At 37.4% G+C, this 26,747-nt stretch overlaps 1 pseudogene across 1 annotated transcript; it reads left to right on the top strand.

Moving 5' to 3' along the window:
* The first annotated feature begins 746 nt into the window (after window positions 1-746).
* On the top strand, window positions 747-26,747 carry LOC307105426 (large ribosomal subunit protein eL21-like; annotated as a pseudogene). Its single transcript has 2 exons — window positions 747-814; window positions 26,234-26,747. The product of its transcript is annotated as a large ribosomal subunit protein eL21-like (transcript).

Here is a 26,747-nt window from a genome sequence, read left to right as displayed (position 1 = left end):
AGCAGGGTTTGCTGACAGCCTCCAACTATCATGTGTTTGGCCAGGCCACACTTCGTCTGGGTTGCTCCCAACCAAGGACTGGCCATGGAAGAGCTTTAGGTCAGACCACTCCTGCTCTGAGAACAGCACTGTTGTCTGAAGCACTTCCTGCCCACTCCCCCTTCCTTCATGCTTTCCTTTCAAAGGTCCAATCCTATACCATGGTCTGAAGGTGTTCCCTGCTTTCCCTTGCTCCCTCTCCCTTTATCCTTAACAAGGATTTATCCCAAATACATCTCCTGCATGCCTTACCCCATTTTAGTGTCTTCTTTGAGAGCAAGAGCTGATGCATTCATCAAGCTCTAAAGAATGGTGGGATATCTCCCTCTTTTATGTATTTTCCTCTCCTTTTGACCTAATGACCATGGGTCATTGAAAAGAATGATAATGAACATAGGTGATTAATATGACTCCATCAAAATTGCAGAAATACTACAAAGTTATTATGCGTCATGATTGGGTCTGAATAAGCATTTTCCTATGGAAAAGTACATTTTAACATTTAATTCTTACACACTATCTTGCAATTTCGATGGAAAGACTTGAAATCTGAAATAATTCTGGAAATTTAAACAAGTTTAAAATTTTGAGTTTAGTTAATATTTCTTTTCCAAAGCCCATGGTGCTAGTAACTGACCAGTATATAGCCTAAATTTATACAAATTCTCCAAGTATAGAAATTCATATTTTAAACGTTTATTTCTAATATGAACACCGATTTCTCAAAAACAGAAATGGACAACACTGATGACATTGAAGAAGAAAGCACTGTTGTGTAAGGGGAAATTATTGATGAACTGGATGCACTGGTGTGAGGTGGGGTTTAAATTGTTGGTTGACTCCATTTACACATGTATGGAAGAGGCTGATGTTGCCAAGATCTTGGCTTGCCTCAAGTATGGATTTAAAAGCAGTGACAGTTTGGTTTAGTGGACAGAGCGTCCGCCTGAGGACTGGAGGGTCCTATGTTCGATTCTGATCTAGGGTATGTACCTCAGTTGCAAGCTCCATTCCCGACCCTGATCCACAGTCTTGGTTGGGGCCCTTACAGGAGGCAACCAATGTGTCTCTCACACTGATGTTTCTCTCTCTCTGTCTCTCCCCCTTTCTGTCACTATTTCTAAAAATCAATGGAAAAAATCCGCAGGTGAGGACAAACAAACAAACAAACAAATAATAGCAGTAAGGCACAGTTTTTGCAGCTAGTTCTTTTCTGTAGTAAGGACAACTTAATGTATAAGAATGTGAGCAAGAAACAATTGGAAAAGTAACTGACATAAAAAGTACCAAGACAAAGATAATGAAGATTAAGGAAAAAATGATGTTTTTAAGAAAGCATGTGATGACAAAAATGCAACTTACCCAATTTCCCCCATAGTTTCATGTTTAGCTGATGCTTATATAAACCAGACCATAATAATCAGTAATTATCACATTTTTAGTTAATGTGATAAACAATTTCTTAAGTGGTTTACATTCATTTTCCATTTAATTCTTATGGAACCTTCATAAGAGATCCTATTTACCTAATTTGCAGATGAGGAAATTATTATTTAAGAGGTAAGCATGTTCCCAAAGGCATACAGCATTAATTAGTGGATCCTGGATTTAAACCTAGTTTTGAATGTCCCGACAGCCCAAGCCTTTAGCTATAATACAGTACTTTCAGCTGAATAGTCTGCCCATATTTTTTGAATGTCTCAAAAAGATCCCATTATCCTCTTTGACATTTTTTAAGAATATGTTTTTATTGATTTTTTGAAGAGAGAGAAAGGGAGCGGTAGAGAGGGATAGAAATATCGATGAGAGAAACATCAACATCCATCAGCTGCCTCATGCATGCCCTTTGCTGGGGATCAAGCCCACAACCTGGCAATGTGTCCCCACCAAGAATTGAACTGGAGACCTTTTGGTGCATGGTCCTTCGCTCAACTACTGAGCCATACTGGCTGACCCACTTTCTCATCTTGGAAATTCTTTATTTGGAGATTACTATTCATTTTAAAAATAACTACCTATGAAGATATGTGTGTGTGTGTGTGTGTGTGTGTTTATTTCAAGATCTCCAACAAACAGTCTGGGAACAATAAAAACTATATGTTTATTATCTCAAGATGTTTCAAATTGAAGAATTAAAGTAATTAACACATATGGTCTGTTTAATCTTTAGCCTTAAAGACTATTAAAATCATGAGTAGAGGAATCAAGAATAAATTTCTTTCCCGAGCTGATTTGGCTCAGTGGATAGAGTGTCGGCCTGTGGACTGAAGGGTCCCGGGTTCAATTCTGGTAGAGGGCACATGCCCAGGTTGCTGGCTCAATCCCCAGTACGGGGCATGCAGGAGGCAGCCAATCAATGATTCTCTCTCATCATTGATGTTTCTTTCTCTTCCTCTCTGAAATCAATAAAAATATGTTTAAAAAAGAGAATAAAGTTCTTGAAAAATAATACGCTTGTTTTATAAATACACACACACCCTAAATTCCCAAAATCATTGTATAAAGCTAGAGGACTCTATGGGCTAATTCTAGAAGTTACCTCAATCATTGTTAGTAAATTTTATGATCTTTGAGTATAGAGGGGTTTCAATCACCTCTATCCCCAGAGCAAGTAATAAGTATTTACTGGTATAAATTTTAAATAATTGTTCCTTTTATAAAATTCAAAGAAACATCAAGCGTATATTTTTCTCAAGCAAAAAGACTCTGACTGCTTAGCCAATTATTATATCTGCTCTCAAGATAATTTTGCCTTTGTTTAATTTATAGCCAGGATACTTATTTCACCAGTTTACAAATTAGCTTGAAATACCTAATAAGAGTTAAATAAATTTCATATATTCTATTTAAATAGGTATAACCAAATACTATATTTGTCTTATGTTTAATAATTCCAAAGCTTTTCTTCCTTTGACTTTAATATTAAGATGGCTTAATTCCATTCTTAAAACTGCTTCTTGATTTATTTCTGCTTTGTGTTTCTAAAAGTTGTTCAGTAGCCTAATTAGTTATTCATTTTGACATTCTGGTCCCAGAAGAAATAACATTAACTTCATACTTATCCATCTGGCTATCAGTTATAGCTTTGTGAATTGCTGCTTATAATTTTCCAGGGACATGTGGACACCCTTCCAGTTAGGCTATTAAAATCCCTTACACTCTAACAACATGCTAATTAATATCCTCTCACGTTTGTAAATGTACAGCCAAAATACTACCATGTAGAGGAAATTTTGCTTTTTTAATATTGAAATGCAGAAATTTTAGATTAAAAGTTAAACCAGCAATCTTTATATAACTACATCTTTCTGAGGAACCAAAACCTTTTATCTTCATTTTATGAAAATGTTTAATTCACACATCATCTTAAAATATAACATACATAATTCTAGAAAATCTATACTGTGGAGAAGAAATATCTTTTCACCCACATTCGGGGAAGGGTGTTTCCTAGCAACCCCATATAACCAGAATCAATCCTTGGCTGAATTATGACTCAAAGTGCTGTTAGAAGTAATAATTAGCATGAGAAAGAGACCAATGTCTGTTCTGATTAGGAACAACAGGTCTTTCCTAATATTGGTCAGCCACAGTCCAAAATTAAGCAGCTGTTTTAAAATGTCTCTGTTTTCATGAATTTTGCCTGAGGAAGACAAGCATCACATCCTCCTAGATAGAGCACACAGGCCACTAAAACTTCAGAAATCATTCCAAACCAATTCAATCTCACTTCTCTGCTGCATTAAAATGTGTTCGTTTCTTTATTTTGTTTAATTTCTTAACTCATTTTTCTTTCACCTTGCAAGTATTCACTATTGTATATTATAAGGATTAAACATTAGGTAATGATTTTGCAGAAAACAGGTATCACTTCATTTCACTTGGATCCTTTCTATAAACATGTATTGCACATTACTTTTTTCTTAAAGTGACTATTGTTGTCCTTACATATAAATTTCACAGCAGTTTGTTTCAAATTAATTCAGCCTTAGTAACACTATCAAATCAAAATGCTTTGATTATTCTTTCAGAATAAGAATAAATACAAAACTTTAGGAGAATAACTTATTACTGATTTTTTTCTCTTACTGTGGAAATTAGCTACTGTTTATTTCTGGGGGGAGGGCAGGAAGGCGGATCATTGGCCTTAGAGATACACATCACTAAGAAGAAAACAGACCTGCTCTCAAATCGGTCATGTAAGTACATTTGGGACTATCTATAAAGACAAAAATTATCAGAATCAAATGATGAATGCTACAAGTGAGGCCTCATAAACCACAGGCTAGGAGTAACAACCTGACAGCCTCTTCACCCCAAATTCAGAAACCATATCTGTTCATGGATCTAAGTTATAGCATTTACTACTCAGACCTTTTTAATAATAAATTTATCCCAGGAAAATACAAACAAGGTAAGAAAGCAGACAATAAATACCAAAAGAATAGGCTATTCTGAAAACATTTCTTGGAATTTATTGGATAATAAATTACCTAATACACAAGTGAAATATTGAGGGTGCCAAAGTGGAATAAACAAGCTGGTAGGTAATTGGAAAATTTATTGAAGTATAAACACAGTTCTTTTTCTATGAGAGTATACAATTATTAGGACAAACAGAAAATATATACATTATATTAACATCATTTAATTTTGAAAAGGATTAAAGAAAGATTTTTAAACAAAATTATTTTGGTAAATTGACAAGAATGTGTTTATTCTGAAATCTTTAGATGCCTTTCTTTATATTTTGTTAATAAAAGCTATACAATCAATATTTTTTAATTTTATTGATTTTTTACAGAGAGGAAGGGAGAGGGATAGAGTTAGAAACATCCATGAGAGAGAAACATTGATCAGCTGCCTCCTGCACACCCCCTACTGGGGATATGCCCAGAACCAAGGTACATGCCCTTGACTGGAATCAAACCCGGGACCCTTCAGTCTGCAGGCCGACGCTCTATCCACTGAGCCAAACCAGTCAGGGCCATACAATCAATATTTAATAAAGTTCTAAAACTCTAGAAATATAATTATGTCATATATCTTTAGGAAAATATAAATTAAAAACAAAATCTCCTTCCACCCAGGAAACTCTCCACAAATTTAGAAGAAAAACAATTTTATTATTCAATAATTATTAAAACAATGTGATGTGCATCATAGGTAATCAGCTAAGAAATTTGCATGCAAAGACAAAAGACAAAAAAAAAAACAAAAAAAAAAAACCCTCACGCTTTAATAGAGCCAAACAAATACAACCCATTACACTTATATTTTCAAAACAAACAGTAACTAGTCTCAAGTAAGAACCCATGAGGAGGCACCATTTGTTGCCCACAATTCATCCTAATCTTACTTGGATCTGGGAGGAATAGACTGGTGGCTCTGTAGGGAGTGCAAAGTTGCAGCTTCCTGGTAAAGGTGTCCAAATGACCTCCCTATAATGTCTGGCTTCCCCCTTTGCTCCTTCCCTATTATTCATAACTAAATAATTAAAATGGTATCAGAACTAGCTCAGAATGTTTCTTAATTTTTGGCTAGCCTTATTTCTATTTTGTTAGTCAATTATCATCTACCTCATTCTATTACTATTTTCTTAACCCTCCTGTTTATTTTGAATCTTTACTTTTCTACATATCATTTGGCAATTTTTTTCAGTTAAGGCCACAATTCACTGATTGTTTTTGAGGTCTCAGTCTCTGTATAGCTTCTAATTATCAAGGCAAAAAGAGTACCAAATAAAACTGTAAGAACAACAAATCTGGTTTGGAATGTAACTGAAGAATATTTTTGACAAGTTCCCAAAACAAATATGAATCCTACTTTTTTTTTCTAAAAATGATCTATTGTACAATTTTAATACTCTTGGGTTATGACTCATTTTCTCTAAAGCTTTTCTCCTCATTGCTTTTCTGAAAGGTGGAGCTTACCATACAGAGCTTTCCTCTTCATCCAAACGCTTATTCCAAATAAGTTTTCTCTAGAAAAACATTAAAAGGGAAATGAACTTTCCCTTTATTTCACAAAATGTCTGTTTATCTCCAAAGCATTTGTTTTCCTTGAGCACTCAGGCACATATCATACCAGTGCCTAGCAAATACTTATCTACAAAGATCCCATTACAGTTTTCCTGTTTTTTTTCTTCTATTTTAGATTCTCCAAATTTGTGCCACCAGCACAGCCTGAGGACCCATGACTTAGTGACTTCACATGCCTCTTCTTACAACTGCTCCAAGAATCTTTCTCCTGGTGGAATCTCTCATTCTTTAATGGAATTGCAAAATGTTATCAAACATTCATTTCTCCTAATTCAAGCACAGACAGTGTTACTGAACTAAAAGGGTTCACTTACCTGTGCATATCAAAGCCCAATAAGACATGAACAGGAGTTTGCAGCAAGGAAAGTAAGGGTTTATTTAAAGAAATGGCTCCAAACAGGGATACACAGGTGAACTAAAACCTGGCTCTTCAATGGCTTCTAGGGGATGGGTTATATAGGGGACTAAGGGGATTAGGGTCATGGTTAGGTCCCAGGACTCTATTGATTGGTGGATGCTAGGGTTAGGGAATATTTGATTATTGCATTTGGTCCTAAATTTCAGCCATGGCGTACATTGTTTTGTTTGGTTTTGCAAGGGTGTGGTCAGTGGGGTCATTCCACTTTTCTGGGCCAGGAGCTGAAACACAACTGGGGCCTAGATGTTATCTTTAGTTTGACTAAAACTCTGTCTCTGTGGTCAACAGACTCAAAGCTTTGTTCCTAAGATTCTGTGATGTTGACCAGAACCTCACTGCCCTGAGGGCTTAATAATTAAGGCAGTGAATATGCAAAAGAGAGGGAGATGGGTCAGTAAGGGTATTGAATACCAGTTTAAATCAAAAGGAGAGGGGAGGGGAGGGGAGGGGAAAGAAGGGGAGGAGAGGAGAAATAAAAGGAAAGAAAAAGGTCATATTAAAGAAATGGTTACAATAGACCTTGACCACATTAGAGCTGGTCTGTAAACATCTAGCAAAAAAATCTTAGCTCATGTACAGGTACCTTTATGTAAAAGTAAACAGTTTAATAAGGAGAGATAAAGGGGCAAAAATTTAATATTATTCCTACTATCTTTGGAGAAGAGAGGATTTGTAAATGACTCTCATAATCAGTGAATCTGTAAAACCTTGCCTGGGCTTAAACCAACATAGATACACACACACTCTACTAGGAATAGACAGAAAAGTCAAATATATGGAGATAAAAATAACAGCTTTATTACTTATAAATTTTAGTTGGAGAACAGTTTGAAACTGGCTCCAAAATCGACTGACTTATATGCTCTCTATAAATCTAGACCCTAGGACATCATATCCAAGAGTGTTCAAAAGACATATCAAACACATTTATAAAGCTGTTCACTGCTCCATAACCACTAGCCCTGATTCTCTGACCTTGTTACTAAGTGTTGACTATGGTTTGGCAGCATGGGCATCCCCTGGGAGCTTGCAGGACATGCAGAATTTCAGGCCCCAGCCAAGACCTACTGAATCAGAGGCTGCATTGTAGCAAGATCCCTAGGGGATAGGAATACACTTTTTAAAGTTTGAGAAGTGCTATCTAGACTGTGAGAGATGGGCTGCTAGTGTTTCTCATATTTCTCTAGGACTCTCCATTGAAGATTCTGAAGCAGCAGGACGGATCTTGAAAATATACATTAAAAAATGACCTCATCTAATTCTTATTATTTTGGAAGTTTGGGGATAATAAAGCAGCACTTCTGAAATATTAATGGTATATAAGCAACCTAAGGGTTTACTAAAAGGTAGTTTTTGATTCAGTGGGTCTCAGGTGAGGCCCAAGATTCTGATTTCTAAGAAGCTGATTTCTAATGATGCTGCTAGCCCACAAACCACATGTTGCATGGCAAGGCTCTAGAAACTGTGCTTTCTCCTCAGCATCAGAAACCTGGCCAACCTTCTATAAATTGTGGACAGGGAGAACTCAAGTGAGCTGGGACAAGATAGAGCCACACATGCTTAGCAAAAAAGCACCTATCAAATAAAGTCCTCACTCTGCTTGTGGGTGAGTGGATCAGGAGAGTTTGGAAGATGACAGAAGGTATCTTGAGTACTGGAGCAGCCATTTCATTTTGGAACTATGAGATCTAGGAGAACAAGCTACTCTCAAACCATGTGCCCTATAGTCCAGGGGTGCTGGTCTCTCAGGGGAGGAGGCCAACAGTGAGCAAGGCAGTGCTGCTGCCACCCGAGGCTGCCACTCTAGAACGAACCATGGCTCTTTTATGCATCCCAAACTGAGGAGCACTGGCTTGTGCCTCAATATGGCTCTGGAATGGAGCATAACAATGCTTGAATTAAATCAATCCAACTATGCCTGAGGGTGGGAACCTACTCCTCAACCTATTTCTCATCTTAAATTATATCCAGTGAATTTTCAAACACAAGCTCACCCAAGATAATTTATTTTGTCCATATATCACCATAGAGATACTGTGATAATATTTTTGACATAACAATAAGAACAATACCAAAATGTCCCAAATTTCAACAACAGTAACACCCCTACACTTTAATTTTTAGGGAGAAATTGAAATCCAAACATTATCTTACCTTCCTCTCATAAACTCAATTTAGAATTACAAAGATATGTTAAAACCAAAATTACCACCCCCCCCCCCCCAATTCTTAAGCCCCATTCTAGACCAACTAAATGAGAATCTCTGGTAACAGAGACATAAACTTGCATTTTGAATAAGTTACAAGGTGAGGTTGCTGCTCTTGGTCTGAAAACCAAATTCTGGGAAATACTGCACTAGAAGTAGTCAACATGGTCTCACCTAGCAAAATCAAAGAGCCTTTTATTTTCTTTTTTATACAGAAGCCGTGACTCTGTTGAGCCAAGTCTTTACAGGAACTAAGAGCTTTTACTTTCCTGGTGATCTAATTCCTTTCTCAGCTGTGTTCCTGAGGTCAAAGTCAACAGCAAAGCCTTATTCCTGGCACTCAAGTCTGCTTCAACTGAAAAATAAATCCATAACCAGTGAACAAGGATGGCTTCAACTTCTATAACCGGAAAAAGTTGACATAAATCTAATAACTTAAACCTATTTGTTTAATTGCAAACAATGTTTGTGGGTCTATTTCAGAAGGTTTTCTAGATCATGTACTTTATTTGGGGGTTTATTGATATTATTCAGATAATTATTTAAGATCAAAGGGGGGAAAAAGTCTTAGTACTGACACAGTTGAAACAGAAAATGTACCCTGGACCTACAGCAAATAGGATTTCTAACATACACACACTTCTCCCCAAATCTACTCAAGGGAAAATCTAATTAACATCATTGAACTTCCAGTGCAGGGTCAAAAAACACACCACAGTCCTACCCTGTCTCTTAGATGACCCTGGACCACTGCCCTAAGGATACTGCTTAGAAGACAGGTGCCAGAGGAGAAGGCCACTGTCCTGTGCACATGCAGACACAGGGAGAGCTTTCTTCTCTTCCAATGTCATCAATCAAGCTGGAAAATTACCTCTTTGTTATAGAGAAGACTGAGTGAAGGAGTCAGATTAACTTCCACATACGTAGTTCCTCTCCTATGGAGTATAGTAAATATTTCCTTAAGGAAATGGGCAGAAGAGAGTAGAAGAGTCCTAACACTTCTTACTGGCCAAGAGGGGAATGGAGGAATGTGCATTTTTAACCAAAGCAACAGTTAGTCCCATGAGTTTGACTCAATGTTAGTGACTCATATATTTTGTTTATTGCTTTAACATTAAAGTATGACAGGTAATGTATTTGTCTAAGTTTAAAAAATAAATACTTAACATCATAACACTAAAGAAACAATCTTTTGTCCATATCCCCCAAAACTCAGTTGGTAGCAGCGGTCCCTCTTTCCAGCAATGTCACCTGTTAGAGTGGGAGCAGCCATCCCGGAACCAAAAGTGACCCATTCTTCTTTTCTGGACATAATTGGTCCAAGGGTGACATCTTCTTCAAGCTGGGCCAAGTTTGCTCCCCATAAGAATTTGAAATTAAGACTTAATGATGCCAACCTTAATCTGGCTATTGATATGTTGAAGAAGAGGTGCTAGTCAGAGAAACCTGGGCTGCAGTAGAGAGAATAATAATGTAGACACACAAATATGAGTAGAGGTGACAGAAGCAGAAGGCATTCCAGATTCTTCCTATATTTTCTGAGACCAGGGTGGATCCTTGCTCTTAGTTTCCATGAGACACTTCTAAGAGTTATCTGAACAAACAGATACAATCACAAAGAGGAGAGGAGAACTACCTTTTACTTTGGGAACTTGAGGAAGACATCATAGAGGATTTTAAATTTAACTGGGGCTTGAAGGGGAGATAATTGTGTAAATACGATTACAAATCATGAATGTGCATATTCATTAAAGAAATACTAGCTGTACTTAAAGCTAAAGAGTTGGACGAAGGCAACTTGTTAAAGTCTCTGCTAAGGTGATGGTTCTTCAGCTCTGAGGCAAAGATGAGACTTCAAAGTTTTTTTTAAAAAAAAGAGGAAACCAATTGGCCTATATTTTAGAAAAATAACTCTCAGAGGAAAGTGAAATGTGATTATGTAGGTGTGCTAGTCAAAGCAGGGAATTTATTTTAAAATTTTAAAGTCTATTGCAGTCGTCTTGTTTAGAGGGATCAAAGTAGAAAATTGAATCAAGAAATGTTTCAGAGGTAGAATTCGAGATTTAATTATAAGACTTACTGACCTAAAAGACATTGGTGTCTAGAGAAAGGGAGGACTCAAAAATATACATTAGTTTCATCAGAACAAACAAGATCTCATTCCCTATGTGAAGGCATAACATTAGTAGACCTCCCATTCTTAGCAGGAAAGATGAACAGATATAGGTGTAGATGTGGATGGAGATAGACATACAGAGATAGAGGACTATATATTTACCAATATAAGTACAGACATAAAGAGAGATATATCTGCCAGTGCATAATCCCTCTTATAAAGCACAGAACTCTTCTGAAAATGGATTAGCAACCAACATTTTTCACCAACCTCAGAAACTTCCACCTAAACATAACTTATTCTCTCCTACAGCCACATTTATATGTACCTGCTTGGAAGCTAAGCTATAAATTAAGGTGGTAAATAAAATAAGAAAAAAAATTATATACATCTTATCAACAATCTAATGGAAGTATGAGCTTTTACTAGTCAAAGTTATTTTATCTGTGACACTTGGATCTCACGAAATACTACTGCAAAATTAAGAGCTAAGAGGCCTTGACTTCCCTAGTGAGCAGTTTAACAGGCACACATATATTTCTTCTACACACCTGTGATTACTGAAATATTACTTCTAAAATTTCCATGAAAAAAAAACCAGTCATATATTTCTTAAGTATATTTAAGGTTAGTAGAAAAATATAGACAAATATATGGAAAATATACCATACAATAAATATACGGTTCATCAGAGAACGTTTACAGAACACTGTTAATTTGTGCAATTTATGCTGATTTCTATTTCATTAAAATTAGTGGAGCACAGTCTGGTCATTAGCAGATAGAAGGAGAGTAGGGGGAAAGAGAAGGGGGTAGGGGGGATACATGTTGACGATAGGAGACTTGACTTGGGGTGGTGAACACAGGGTGCAATACACAGATGATGTGTTATGGAATTGTACACTTGAAACCTGTATAATTTTATTAACCAATGTCAACACAATAAATTCAATAAAAATTTTTAAGAGAATATATATAATAAAATTAATGAAACAAACAGTTCCATGTAGAAAACAAACACAAAATAAGTCATATTTTCTACCTGGAAAGTACCAGTCACTTTTGGTAAGCCTCTTGGAAGTATGGAAGGACAGGCCTCATACTGTTTGCTGGTCAGGAGTAATTGAGCAGGTGCTTACCTCAAAGTAACATACAAAAGAAAAGTTGCAATTTCATCTTTCTTTGCATACAGGGATAAGAAGGCAAAAAAAATCTTCTTGGGATATTTTTTAAATGATGGAAAAATCTAATTTGTAATCAATATAGTTATAATATAAAGTATTATGAAACCTTAGGTACATTGCACTTTGGTGTTCAAAAAGAAGTGAAGATAGAAAACTGTGTATTTTAGATGTTTTTTAAAAATGTCTATGGGTCTCAGCTATAACTCCAAGATTATAATACTTTCTAAGAGTTGTTTTGAGGAATAAATAAAAGGAGAATGGGAAAGTCCTTTTTACACCATAAAGCACGTTTTACTGCAAATCAGAGGTTATCAGTCCTACAGAAAATAAATGGGGAATTCTTCTAGGATGCATGGACCACCCAGAACTGCTAGCCTCCGTGGTGATTGCATATGCAACCTTCAAATGAAGAAAATACTTGACATTAAGCATAAGAATACAAATAATATCTGGGTCCCCTGCCTTCATGTCACCATATTTAAAACTTCCAATTCCATAACACTAAACAAAGAACAAAAAACAAACACATGTTAGTCATGTTATTTTCTTTTTATTTTAATGTATCTTTATTGTTGAAATTATTACAGATGTCCCCTTTTCCCTCCAATTGAAACCCTCCTTCCCACTACCTCTTGTCTCCCCAGGCCCTCACCGCACTATTATCTGCAAAAGTGTTTTTCATATAATCAAATATATCAAAGCTATCAGTATACCTAAGGAGTGAAGGAATTAGGAAGAAGGAAAGATACTCTTGATTTAGAGTTTGAGATCATGCTCACATTCTCAGTGTTTTATTCTATATGTTATATCCTACCTAATAAAAGAGTAATATGCTAATTGACCGTACCTTCGCTATGCCCACAGCCAATGAGGGCGCTATGCAAATTAATCCAGCAAAGATGGCGGCTCCCACGCACTGCCCTGCCCCCCATCGCGAGAGTCCCGCCGCCTACTCTTCACACCACCAGATTGGCCGCCGGCCCCATCGGCCGATGCTGAGGGAGGAACAATTGGGCTGGTGGGAGGTGTGGGCGGCGGGACTCACGAGTCCCGGGGGGCTACCGATTGGGCTGGTGGGAGGCACGGGCGGCAGGACTCAGGGCGGCCAATCGGGACTCTCCCACCACCCGCGCCTCCTGCCAGCCCGATCAGCGGTGCTGAGGGGTACCCATGGGGCCAGCAGGAGGTGCAGGCGGCGGGACTCGCAAGTCCCGCCCCCCGCGCCTCCCGCTGCTCTGATGGGCGGGTGGCCAGAGCCAAGGCCTGGGTCCCCAGTGCCAGAGGAAACTGGTGCCGGCAGAAAACTGGTGCTGGCAGCCAGGTGAAGGAAGGTCTATTGCACGAAACTTCGTGCAATGGGCCTCTAGTAGTTAGATAAAATAACTAAAAGAACAATTTCTCAATGGCTTAACCTAAATATAATCTTAGATTGCTGTATAGTACTAGTAAAGGAAATATTTAAAATTTTTTTAAAAGCCTTAATTTTTTCTTTTTCCTTTTCAGGAGAAAAAAATCTAAATGATAAGTGCAAATCAATAGATTTAATAAAAGGATATCAAGACTATAAAAGTCAATGCTATCTACATTCATAAAGATTAAATATAATAATTAATATAATAACCTAAATTATCAAATATTACATATTAAAGAAAATCTGGAACTTCTGCTAAAAAGGAGCAAAGAGCAAAAATGACCATAGTCTATAAATTATAGTTAAAATGACTTTAACTACAGCTTTGCTTCTCAATATGTAACTGCAACATGATATTGACTTTCTCAAATAGCATACGAGTCAGAAACTCATCTTATTCATGGAAGCAAGTAATCTGTGCTAAGTGTTGGATGTAAAATGTCACGTTTTTGTAGCATAGTGTACATCATGTCACAAAAATATATGAATAAATTTTCATCTGATCAACAAATAGGTATCTTAATAGTATACACTGTGATAGGCACTGTTCTAGAAACTGGCTGTGGGTGAGGGTTATGAATGGCAGTAAACTTTGAATTGGCACAACTCTAAAGGAAATTCCAGATGAGATAACCAACATATTTATATATTAATTTCAGACAAACACCAACATTTCACAGAGTATGTGCACTGTTCTTAGCCAAGTAGGAAGCTAAGCAAAGCAGATGTACAACATTTAAAACAATTAAAGCAAAATTTCAAGTGCTGCACCCAGCATGAACCTGGGCATGCAACAGCGGTTCTCTACATTTTATTGAACATTGTGCCAATCAGGATGTATCAAAGTTAGGAAAATTGCGAACCTAAATTTAGAAGGTCATGGTTTTTTGTTGTATAATTAGAGCTGTACCATTAATCTTAACAGCTCTGTTACTTTTCCCCCTATTCAGAATATTCAAGAACTCAGGCTGATAGGAATAAATGAGGAGCTTGACTTTCTCAGAGAAGTCTAGTCACACAAGGAAACCAGTGCAATTCCTTTGTATTCTCAACTCCCTGGTGGGAAATTGAAAAACACTTTACTTAAGCAAGTGGTTTACTCAAGACAGTATCCAGGCCATGATGATTAGATGATCATAACTCCCTGTTGGCAGACTTGTTCCTCAGGCCTTACATAAACCCAGCGGCTGAAGGACAAAGCTGCAGGTTCCCTCAGAAAATAAATCAAACTATATTTCTCCTGATCTGAAATCCCTATATTTGCTATTGGTTAAAAAATAAAGACGTGTCCTGACTTTTAAATTGCTCTTTTAATTCAGGAGGTAATATCTGGCCTAAGTCCAATGTTCTTTTTACAATGTCTTAGCAATTTATGTTTCCTGGCCAGCTTCTGAACTCTACTGAGACAAATCTGCTTCGTGGCTCAAGCCCATTTCAGGGCTTTATGACAAAAGGATATTTCTATAACCTTACCATGTAGAATTCTCTTCTGATTACAATGCATTAGCTTAGGAATATATTAACTTAAATAAAACTTTGTACCAGTATTCCTCAGAGTAATATAGAATTATGTAACTATATTTCTCATTACTCATAGGCAATTAGACATTTCCTTTACAGTTTGGGACTTAGAGCTGAAGTTAAGGACTTGGGATGTATAAATTAGATATTTTTTAAAAGAGGTATCAGCTAGTGTGCATGCACATGTACACACATATATCCACAAATTGTTCGCATTGCTAAGTTCTAAGTAAGACACAGACTTACATACAATGACTTTTGCAATAGAGTATGCTCCCTTGTTAAGGCACCAAATCAATCTTACTTTATTGACTGAAAGAAAAACAAACTAAAAATGGCATCAGTAGTTTGGGTATGCAAATGATACAACTAAGTGTATGATGTTTATTAATAAAAAATTCAGGTTTAAACACTCAAAATATGGAAAAGTAAGTGAAAAGCTTCCTTTATCTGTACTGAGAGTTCTAATAAAGTTCAAAGGATATGCTAGAACTAGAGACCTGCTGAGACCCCACAGCAGTATAGTTTTAGTCTGAAATCCTCTTCAGGAGGGCATTACTCCAGAGAAACTTTTCCTAATAATCATTTCTTCACATCGCAATGTCAGTGGATCCAACAACACTGTCTGCCTGGGATGTATGAAACAAAATAAATAAGTGCTGACTTTCTTGGCATCAACATATGGACAAAGATAAGGATCCACCATCTATTTAACACCTATTTTTTGTCTGATATTCTGCTGAGCACTTTATATACATTATTTTATTTATGTTTTATAATGAATTTATAAGGTACATATTATTCTGCTATTTTATTTCTTCGCTTTACTAAATCAAATACCACAAATATTTATATAGTAAATGCAAATAATATAGTTGTTTATAGTTATCTTTGGGAAAATTAGCAAGATTAAATATTTCCTGTAACATGAAAATTTATCATGCATTTCTAATATTGTTGACTATGATATATCAATCTTAAACAAAGCAGGCAGATTTTGGAAACAACTCAAAACTTGAAGTAACCAGCAAAATGTACATTTTTCACTCTGTACCTTTGCTCTTAGGACAGCAATAGCTGCAGGGTGATGCAGGGCAGCTAAAACCTCAATAGGAAGACAGTCATCTTTCTGAGTCAACAAACCTAGGGAAGAAGTCTGCAGTACAGAGGCCCCAGAGGGCCACAGGGGAGTGGAGTAGGGTTGGGGTGGGGGTAATCTCAGAAAGGAATGAGCTAGTAAAAGGAAACACCAAATTCCACACATAAAACTTGATCCTTGTATCACAGCTTTTTTATCCACTCATCGATGGGCACTTGGGATGTTCTCAGATCTAGGCTATTGCAAATCAAGCTGCTATGAAAACAGGGGTGCATATATTCTTTCTTATTGGTGTTTCAGGATTCTTAGGATATATTCCCAGAAGTGGGATCATTGGTTCATATGGCAATTTATACAATGGAATATTATGCAACTGTAAAAATAAAAAAAGCTCTCTTACCCTTTGATAAGATAAACATGGAGACTATTATGGATAGCATGGATAAACCTGGAGACTATTATGCTAAGCAAAATAAGCCAGTTAGAGAAAGACAAATATCACATGATTGCACTTATAAGTGGAATCTAAAGAACCAAATAAATTGATGAACAAAATAGGTCCAGAGGCATGGATGCATGGAAAAGAATAACAGACCTTAGTCAGGGTGAGGAGGTGGGGAGGGAGGGGGCAAGAAGAGATTAACCAAAGAACATATATGCATAACCCATGGACACAGACAATAAATAGCATAGTGAAGACATGGGGTGGGCTGGGGCAGGGGTTGGGTGGAGGGGGTAAAAAGGGAGAAAATGGGAGACATCTGTAATACTGTAAAAAATAAAATAAAACAAATAAAATAATAATAAAATAAATAAAATAAAAAATTGTCTTTGACTGACGCTTCAACCACACATTCAAAGGTCAGAGTTCACACAGCCTGAAGTGAAAATTTCATTGCCATCCATCCTAAATTGAGAAAAAGTTTATAATTTGTGTCTAACCAAGTTAATTGTCTGCTAAAACAAAATTATAAATATTCCTCAGAGTGCTATAATAAAATCCAGAGTTCCCACACCCAAATATTCACAATGTACAAAAGAAAATCCAAAATTATTCAACATACTAAAAACTAGGAAAATTGACCTGTTCTCAAAAGAAAATCAATAAGGCTCATCCCAGAAGACAGTAGATATTGAAGGTTTCAGAGAAAAACTATAGGCTATTATAATCATGCTAATTAGGTAGAGAAAACTACACTATTAATGCATGAAAACTGAGTAAATTTCAGCAGGGAAACTGAAAATATTAAATATTAAGAAGAACCAAATGTAAATTTAGAGCTGAAAAATACATTCTCCCTAAACTAAACAAAACACTGAATGGGCTTAACAGCAGAATAATGGAATGGCAATGGCAGAGAAAAGTGTCAAATAACTTGATCAGTGACATTCATGCACCTGAAAAAGACAGATAATAAATTGACAGAGCCCAGATGGCGTGGCTCAGTGGTTGAGCATTGACCTATGGACCAGGAGGTCATGGTTCAATTCCCAGCCTGGGAACATGCCCGGGTTATGCGGTCAATTCCCAGTGTAGGGTGTGCAGGAGGCAGTCGATCAATTATTCTTTCTGATCATTGATATATCTATTTCTCTCTCCCTCTCCCTTCCTCTCTGAAATCAATAATAAATATTTATTTTTAAAAAGAAAAAAAAATTGAGAGAAAAAAGTGTACAGAGCCTTAGGTAACTGTAACTCAAAATCAAAAGGCTTAATATCCATGTAATTGGAACATCCAGAAGAAGAAAAAAAAGACAAAATGGAGAAAAAATTCAAGATCTAATATAAAGGATTTTTATCCAATATATACAAAGAACTCTTAAAAATTAACAATAAGAAAGTAATTAGATTTTAAATGGACCTAAGCACCTAATAGACACTTCATCCCAAAAGTTATACAGATGGTAAATAAGCATATGAAAAATGCCCCACATCATATGTCTTTGGGAAAACACAAACTGAAACAACAATAAGATACTACTATATACTTATTAGAATGGCCAAAATCCACAACTCTAACAACATCAAATGCTGACAAGGATGTGAAACAACAGGAACTCTCATTCATTGCTGAAGGGAATGCAAAATGGTACGAACACTTTGGAAGACAATTTAAAAGATTCTTACAAATATAAATATACTTTTACCATGTGTACCAGCAATCATGCTCCTTGGTACCTATCTAAAGAAATTGAAACTTATGTCCACACAAAAAATTACATGCAATTTTTATTGCAGCTTTATTAATAACTAGAGGCCCAGTGCATGAAATTCGTGCATGGGGGGGGGGGGGGAGGAGCACATCCCTCAGCCCAGCCTGCACCCTCTCCAATCTGGGACTGCTGGCTCCTAACTGCTCACCTGCCTGCCTGCCTGATTGCCCCTAACCGCCCTTCCCTGCCGACTTGATCACACCTAACAGCCTCTTCTTCATCCCCCACCTCTGTGGCTTTGTCTGGAAGGAGGACCGGATGATCAGAAGATGTCTGGATCAACCTAGTCTAATTAGCATATTACCCTTTTATTAGTATAGATTGTCAAAACTCAGAAGGTGAATGGATAAACTATGGTACATCTAGTGGGTGATGTACATCATGTCACAAAAATATATGAATAAATTTATTTGTAGGTGAATGGATAAACTATGGTACATCTAGTTGGATACTTATTATTCAAGTCATGAAAAGACATAGGGGAATCTTACTAGTAAATACATATTTCTAAGTAAAAGTAGCCAATCTGTAAAGCTTATATACTATATGATTCCAACTATATGACATTCTGGAAAAGTAAAAACTACGGAGAGAATAACATCTCAATTTCATTTAATTTATGAAGGCAGAGAAAATTTTGACATCTTATCTGAAGATATATATAGAAAAATGATCACTGTAATAAGTCTAGTTAACATCCATCACTACACAGTCACACATTCTTTTCTTATAATGAGAATTTTTAACATTTACTCTCTAGCCATTTTAAAAATACAGTAGAGAGCATTGAATTTGAATAGATATTGTTCCAAAGACATCCAGATGGCTATAAGGTATATGAAAAGGTGCTCAACATCACTAATCATCAGGGAAATGCAAATTAAAACCACAATGAGATCTCACATCTGTTAGAACAGCTATCATAAAAAATATAAGCGATAACACATGTTGGCAAAGATGTGAAGAAAAGAGAACTCTTGTGCACTACTGGTAGGAATGTAAATTGCTGCAGCCACTATGGAAAACAGTATGGAACCCAAATTCGGCTGCCTGCCCCCACAAAATCCAAACTCATGAGACAGATGCTGGTGAAAAAGAAAAGTGGTTTATTCAAGTGCTGATCAGGTGAGGAGAAGAAGGATTCTTGTCGCAGAGCCCATCTCCACATCTCAGTGCAAGCAAAGGTTTTTAAAAGGAAGTAAAGGGAAAGCAGAATAAAGAAATTAAGAAGAGTGGAAAAGTTATCTATGTGCAGGCCAGCACAGTCCATTCCAATAAGGACCTGGAAACTGGTCAAGTGATGGTCTGACGGGCATCACCTTGGTCTTTGTCATCCTAGTTCTATGCTTTCCTGGTTTTATGGTTGACAGTCAGAAAACCTCCCAGAACTAGGATGACTAAAGGTTGGAATCTGTATCTTCTGAAGTTAGTTGTTAGGATTCTTATACAAACAGGCTGTTTATCTACAAGCTACATATTAGTCAGAGTCAGCATCTGCAGAAACAATCTCAAAAGAATGATACAGTGGGTTACAGTTGTCCATTGTTAGACCACCTAGTCCCATTCTAATATTTTTAGTGGGAGGGGGGCTCTGATTATGTGTTGAGGGAAGTATGTAATCATCAGAGGAATAAATGACAACCTGCTAGGTCAGGAGTAGATATTGAGACTTTGATAGAAAGAAAGAAGAGATAAATCTCTCTTTTAGTTGGTAAAGAATGTATTTATTTAACAAACTAGAGGCCCAGTGCATGAAAATTAAGAGGCCAGTGCACTGGAAGGGGGGGTCCCTCAGCCCAGCCTGCCCCCTCTCACAGTCCGGGAGCCCTCAGGGGTGGGAGGCGACCTGGCAATCAGGGTAAGATGATGCCCCATCACACCTCTGCTGCTGCCACTGCCGGCAGTGCAAGCCTTGGTGGGCCCTCGTTACCTGAGCCCCAGGCGGCCCTGGGCAACTGGGCAGCCACCATCTGAGGCTTGTCTGTGCCTCGGGCTGGCCCTAGGCGGCCCTGAGGGGACTGGGGGACTCTGGAGGCAGGTACACAGAGCAGCCAGCCCTGCTTGGGGTCGGGCCCAGCCTTGTCGCGCACCTGGCACCCCAGTGGGGCTGAGGGGATTGCGCACCATCATCTTGTGGCTGTTGGCGCCGCCGTCTTTGAGGGTGTAGCAGTCAATTAGCATATTCCCTCCTTATTGGCTGTGGGTGCCACCATATTTGCAATGGTGTGAGGGTCAATTAGCATATTCCTTCTTTATTAGATAGGATATTTACTGAGTACTTAATATGTACTGTTTTAGTGCTGTAGGTATAGCAGTAAGTGAGACAATACTTAAGATTTCTAGATGGTCTTCATCCTTGAGGAAGAACAGAAGTATGTGGAGTATAAAACCTAACTAGAGCTAAAAAAGTGCTTATTAGATAAAATATGACCTGTCACATATATCAGGAATCTGCCATTAATAATATGATAATTTTATTTGACCAAGTAGAATGAGAAAAGATATGGAGATTAGCTACTATGAAAAGAAATGTTCCTAAACACTAATTATATGGACTGAGCTCTATGCCTTTGAATAAATCATTTCATTTTGCTGAACTACTTTTTCATGTATAATGTGGGAAAAATAAAATTAATTCATTTACCTTTCAATTAATAGCATCTGAGACTTATTACACAGTTCTTGATTCAGTGGAATAAAATCAAAGTGATGATTGCAAAGGTTATGTGACACAGAGGCCAGAGTTATAAGCAGCTGTATTTAACCCAAGTTTTATAATTTTATTTTTCCTAAATATAAATTGTAGAGGGCTGCCTGGGAGGTACCTGGGCATTTCTTTTAATTATCGTCAGCTGAACTCAGGGTTTAGGCAGAACCACGCCCTGGGAACATGCTTCCCCAATAAGGCTGGACGTGTTAATCAGTTCTGACTTCATAGCAGCCCAGGTGTAAGCAGGGGCGGGTCTAGATATGTAAATCCAGTAATGCTGGGGCCTAGTTAAGAATGCAAATAAGCTCCTTTGATCCTAAGTTTTGGTGTTACTTCCTGGATTTTTGGGATATAAGATAAACCTGCTGGGTGGCTCATGGCCGTCGTCATGCTGCCTCTCCATCAGAGAGGAAAGATGGCGTCCCACCCAGCCCCAGCTTCATGAATCTATTTTTGCGTCTTGTTTTCTTTATTTCTATTATTTCTCAATCCCTGGCCGCCTCCATTTAGGACCAGTTCGTTCATCTCTCTTTCCGCGCGGAACGTGGAAAAGGGAGATCCCCGCCATGTTTGGCCCCCGCCGCAGCAGGCCCCAGCAATAAATATTTAAGATCCCATGCCTTATATATATATATATAAAAGGCTAATATGCTAAGTGTCCATCCGACCAGTAGGTATGACGTGCACTGACCACCTGGGGGCAGGCGTTCAACGCAGGAGCTGCTGAGCTGCAGTGACTTAGCAGCTGCAGTTCTTGGGTGACACACCCTGAAACCAGAGAGGAGGGAGCCCAATTCCTTGCCAGGCGGCATAGATTCCACCTACAGCTGTGGATTATGTTGTTGCTGGGGCACTGTCAGACCCAAATCTGGTTTACTGCACACTTGCATTTGCGTTCCACACCCTGTTCGACATCAACTTTGCAGAGTGCCCTCTTGCACTCCAGGACCTCTCAGGGGATGTCAGAGAGCCAGTTCCTGCGGGACCCCTTCTGCAGGAGGGAACTTGCTCACTCCGCAGACGCTGGGCAAGGACTGTGGGAGGTTGGCTCTAGGGCGTCTGTCCTGCTCCGCAGGCCACCTTCTAATTAATTTCCTTTCAATGTGCACGAGTCTATGCACTGGATCACTAGTTGTAATAATAATTGGAAACCTGTGTAATAAAAAGTTATTTTGGAAAGGAGAACTGGTATTATTTATGCCTAGAAATTATTTTAAATGTATTTCAAAGAAAATTTTTGATGTTTTTAAAGATCTATGTTATTTTACAGAGTCAAAATGAAATGTATTTGTAAATAATTAAGCAGTGAACTTAATCATTATGTGTTTGCTTAAAAATATGACTTTCCTTAAGAGGCCAGTGGAATTATCTAAAGATTTAATTAAGGAGATATATTATGCTAGTTATTCAACTTGACTAATCTCATTCCATAGAGACCGTCTTTTTGTGTTGTGTTCTTTGTCATTAAACCCAAGTATAAAAATATTAAATATTTACTTAATGTTGCCTTTAAATTATTCTCTAGAATCATTTCATTTAACAAATATGTCTTGAGCACTGGTCTCATGAGGTTGTTAGCAGGATCAAATGAGAAAAAAACATATAAACACTATGTGCATTCTGAAAGGTAGTCATCAATTATTATTACTTCCAAGTTTTCTGCTAGGTGCTTGGGCAAAAGTTTCAAGATGCTCTATCAACAAATATACATGTTCTATATTTTCATATAGGTTGCAAATGAACTATTCTTCTACCTACCTCCTCGCTCAATAAAATGTGCATGACAAGTGTTGTCAGCAAATATATACTAAAAGGAATGATAAATATTTTATAACCCATTATTGGATCATAATTTACATTTTGGTTCACTTTTATAGAGCACTACAGATTTGAAACATTTTAGTCATCAATAGCATTAAAAGAGCTTTCTAGCACTTTAAGTTAATTTAGATACAGAATTCTCATTTATCAATAAACTAGAGGCCTGGTGTATGAATTTGTGCACAGGTGGGGTCCCTTGTCTTGGCTGGTGATAGGGGCCAATTGGGGCCGGCCAGCTGAGGGGAGGGACCACTGGAGGGTGGCCAGCCAGCGGGAGGTTGGCTGTGGGAGCACACTGACCACCAGGAGCCAGTTCCTGCATTGTGCGTCTACCCCCTGGTGGTCAGTATGCATCATAGCTACCCACTAGTTATCTGGTGGTAACAGTTGCTTAGGTTTTTATATATATAGATTTCACTTACTAATAAATGAAGTGGTTAATTATGCAGCTTTACTTAAAGACTGTATTCTTGAGTCTCATGATCTAAATTACTTAGAGGTGAAATATGGATTACAACAGAAACCATAATTTAAAATAAAAAATAAATTACTAGAATTTGTACAGTAGTTTTATCTATATATATATATAAAAGACTAAGTGACCATCCGACTGTCTGACCGGCTGGTAGGTATGACACACACTGGCCATCAGGGGGCAGATGCTCAATGCAGGAGCTGCTGAGCTGCAGTGACTTGGCAGTGGCGGTTCTTAGGTGATGCACCCCAAAACCAGAGAGGAGGGAGCCCGATACCTTGTGGGGCCATGCGATTCCACTTTTGGCTGTGGGTTATGTTGTTGCCAGTGCACTGTTGGGCCCAAATCTGGTTTACTGAACACTAGCATTTGCGTTCCACACCCTGTATGACAGCAACTTTGCAGAGTGCCCTCTTGCACTCTGGAATCCCTTGGGAGATGTTGGAGAGCCGGTTTTGGCCCAATCCCTGCAGACCAAGCCAAGGGACCCCACCTGCTGGAGGGACCCCGCTCACTCCTTAGATGCCCTTCCAGCAGCAGCACTGCCCCAGGTGCAGCCAGCCGGGGGGAGACTGTGGGAGGTTGGCTCCAGGGCGTATTCAGCCAGTCTCGCCCAGTCCCGCCCCACCGGACACCTTCTAATTAATTTCCTTTCAATGTGCACGAATCTGTGCACCAGGCCACTAGTCTATAAATAAAAGTTAATCATCTAGTAAAACCACCATTATTTAACTGGGAAGAAATAATCTATGGTAAATGTTTATAATAGTACTTTGAATGTTTTAATTATTGGTAAGGTACAAATCTTATCTTAATAACTACTGGTTAAATGCCTATACATGAAGTTTATTATTAATATTATTAAACATTGTACAAATTGAAATATAAATATATATGTGCATATGTATCATTTATGATATGATAAAGAACATATGAATGCGAGCCCCAAATGTTTCAATAGTCTGGACTCCTTTCAGTTTCATTTAAAATAGAAATATGAAGAATTTTGATTGCAATACAATATAACTTGATTGTGTGTTTGTGCTTGGTATGTATGAGAGAATGTGTATATAAACCTTAAAGTAGATTTTCCCCTTTTCTACTAATATAGATATTTATAATCATACATATTTGCAGTTGTAAATTGGAGAAACATATTAACTGCCATTTTGATGTTCTCTATATATTTATTATCACTTACTAGTTCATTTTTTATCTGCCAAGAGGAGAAAATTTTCTAACACTTTTGTCTATCAAATTATTTAAATACGACGAATATGACTAGTAAGATTAACTACTACTGCTCCTTAATGGTAGAGTTCCCATAATATAATTTACTTTAAAAATTAGCAGGCATACTGGAAAGGCCTTTCAGGTGATTATTTAGAAAAAGTAACAATGCCTCTTGGGATTTTATGTAAGACAAAGTAAAAGAGTTTTTACTCAGGTTAAAAATGCAACTCTAAACTTCTTATTGGACAGTAGCCATTGACAGAAAACAGAATATGGGAAATTAACATTTGATGAGTGGAAAACAAAGCATATATAGGTCATTATATATACAGGGTATGGGAAAAAGGAGGTTTACAGTTGTTTATATGGAAAATAGTACAATAGTTAATAAATAATACCAGAATTCACTCTGTGTTTCATGTACTCATATATGTAAACCTACTTTTGCCCTAACCTGTGTGTGTGTAAGTTTCAAATACTAAGCTAATCATGGGTAATGATAGCTGATTCACAGGTTATGACAAGAGAAATGAGGAAATAATTAAGAAAGGTATATACACTTTTTCTTATCTAGTACCAAGTAAACTTTGCTTCAATGACTATGTTCTAATGGATTGTGATATAATCATTAAAAGTCACAGGATTAGGTTTTCTTAAAATCCATTTGCTTTTAAAGCAAAAAAAAAAAAATTGTGTTTTTTTTTTTTTTTACTAATTTTTCTCTTTGACTGGGAAACATGATTCTAGATTTCAGAAGAATGCCATCCTTCAAGCAATATATCTTACATTTCATTAACCATTGAATTTTATAGTGTTGCTCTCAGTGGCAGTTTCTATAACAAAAGAAACAGAATAAAAATACAATTTCAGGCTATAAAATGTATGAAGAAGGGCAATGCTATCATATTTCAACTTAGAGGATAAAAATTTATAAAAATTAGAAATTAAATATATTAGAGTGTTATCCTTTAAAAACCACTTGATTTTCCATTGTACCTGAGAGGGATAAAGCATGGCCTATGCACACTTCCCTTTTTATAAAAGTGAGTGTTTGTAACATAGCCCAGCAGCTCTTTACTTCTGTAGTGACTATGTGGCTGCTCTTGCACTACAACAGGAGAGTAAGCAGTGGTAGGAACCAAATGGCCCACAAAGCCTAGAGTATTTACTATTGGGGCCTTTACAGGGAAAAAAAAACACACAAAAAAAAACACTGTTTCCTGTATTAGACACTTATCACTTGAATTTTATGTTGTTGAAATCAAAGTAAATACAAAAAAATGTTGCAGGAACTTTTGGTAACAACTTTGGATTTATTTTTAGCTGGTGTTCTGAAATTTTATTTTTTCTATTACTTTCCAATTAATTCAAAATATTGATTCTATTAAACTCAAAATTATTTATGATGCACACACACACATACACATGTATAGTTCACCCCATCTCTGTGCAATAAGCTTTTAATATTACTCAAAAAGGATAGTTAATTCTTCAATATTTAAACTAGTTAGGTCCTTCCAATGGCAGGTATTGATTAGTAAAACTCTCCTTCTTGTAATACAACTATGCTTTATTGATATTTAGAGCGTAATCTAAAGCTTATCATTCTGGTTTGATATTTCCCTAATGACAAGAGTTTTTAATTTCTCTCTACAGGATTTTACCTCCAGGATTAAGTTATAGTCCTGAATGGGATGTGTGTGTGTCTGTGTATGTGTGTAAAAATAGGGTGTTTTGTCTTTAGGCCAGAACCGCCATCTTCCAGTAATTTGTCAAAAGGGAAGACTAACACCAAAGGAAAGAGGAGAGATACCCGCTATCTGTTCTCTAGGCCTTTTAGAAAACACGGAGTTGTTCCTTTGGCCACATACATGCGAATCTACCAGAAAGGCGATATTGTGGACATCAAGGGAATGGGCACTGTCAAAAGGAATGGCCCACAAATGTCACCATAGCCAAACTGGAAGAGTCTACGGTGTCACCCAGCATGCACGGGCATTGTTGTGAACAAGCAAGTTAAGGGCAAGATTCTTGCCAAGAGAATGAATGTAGGTATTGAGCATATAAGCACTCTAAGAGCTGAGACAGCTTCCTGAAACATGTGAAGGAAAATGATCAGAAAAAGAAGGAGGCCAAAGAGAAAGGTACCTGCGTTCAGCTGAAGTGCCAGCCTGCTCCACCCAGAGAAGCACACTTTGTAGAACCAATGGAAGGAGCCTGAGCTGCTGGAACCCATTCCCTATGACTTCATGGCATGA

Source organism: Cnephaeus nilssonii, assembly GCF_951640355.1.
Source record: "Cnephaeus nilssonii genome assembly, chromosome: 9".
Taxonomy (NCBI): Eukaryota; Metazoa; Chordata; class Mammalia; order Chiroptera; family Vespertilionidae; genus Cnephaeus; species Cnephaeus nilssonii.
Note: the sequence above shows the minus strand (reverse complement) of the source record. Positions and strands in the feature narration are given on the sequence as shown.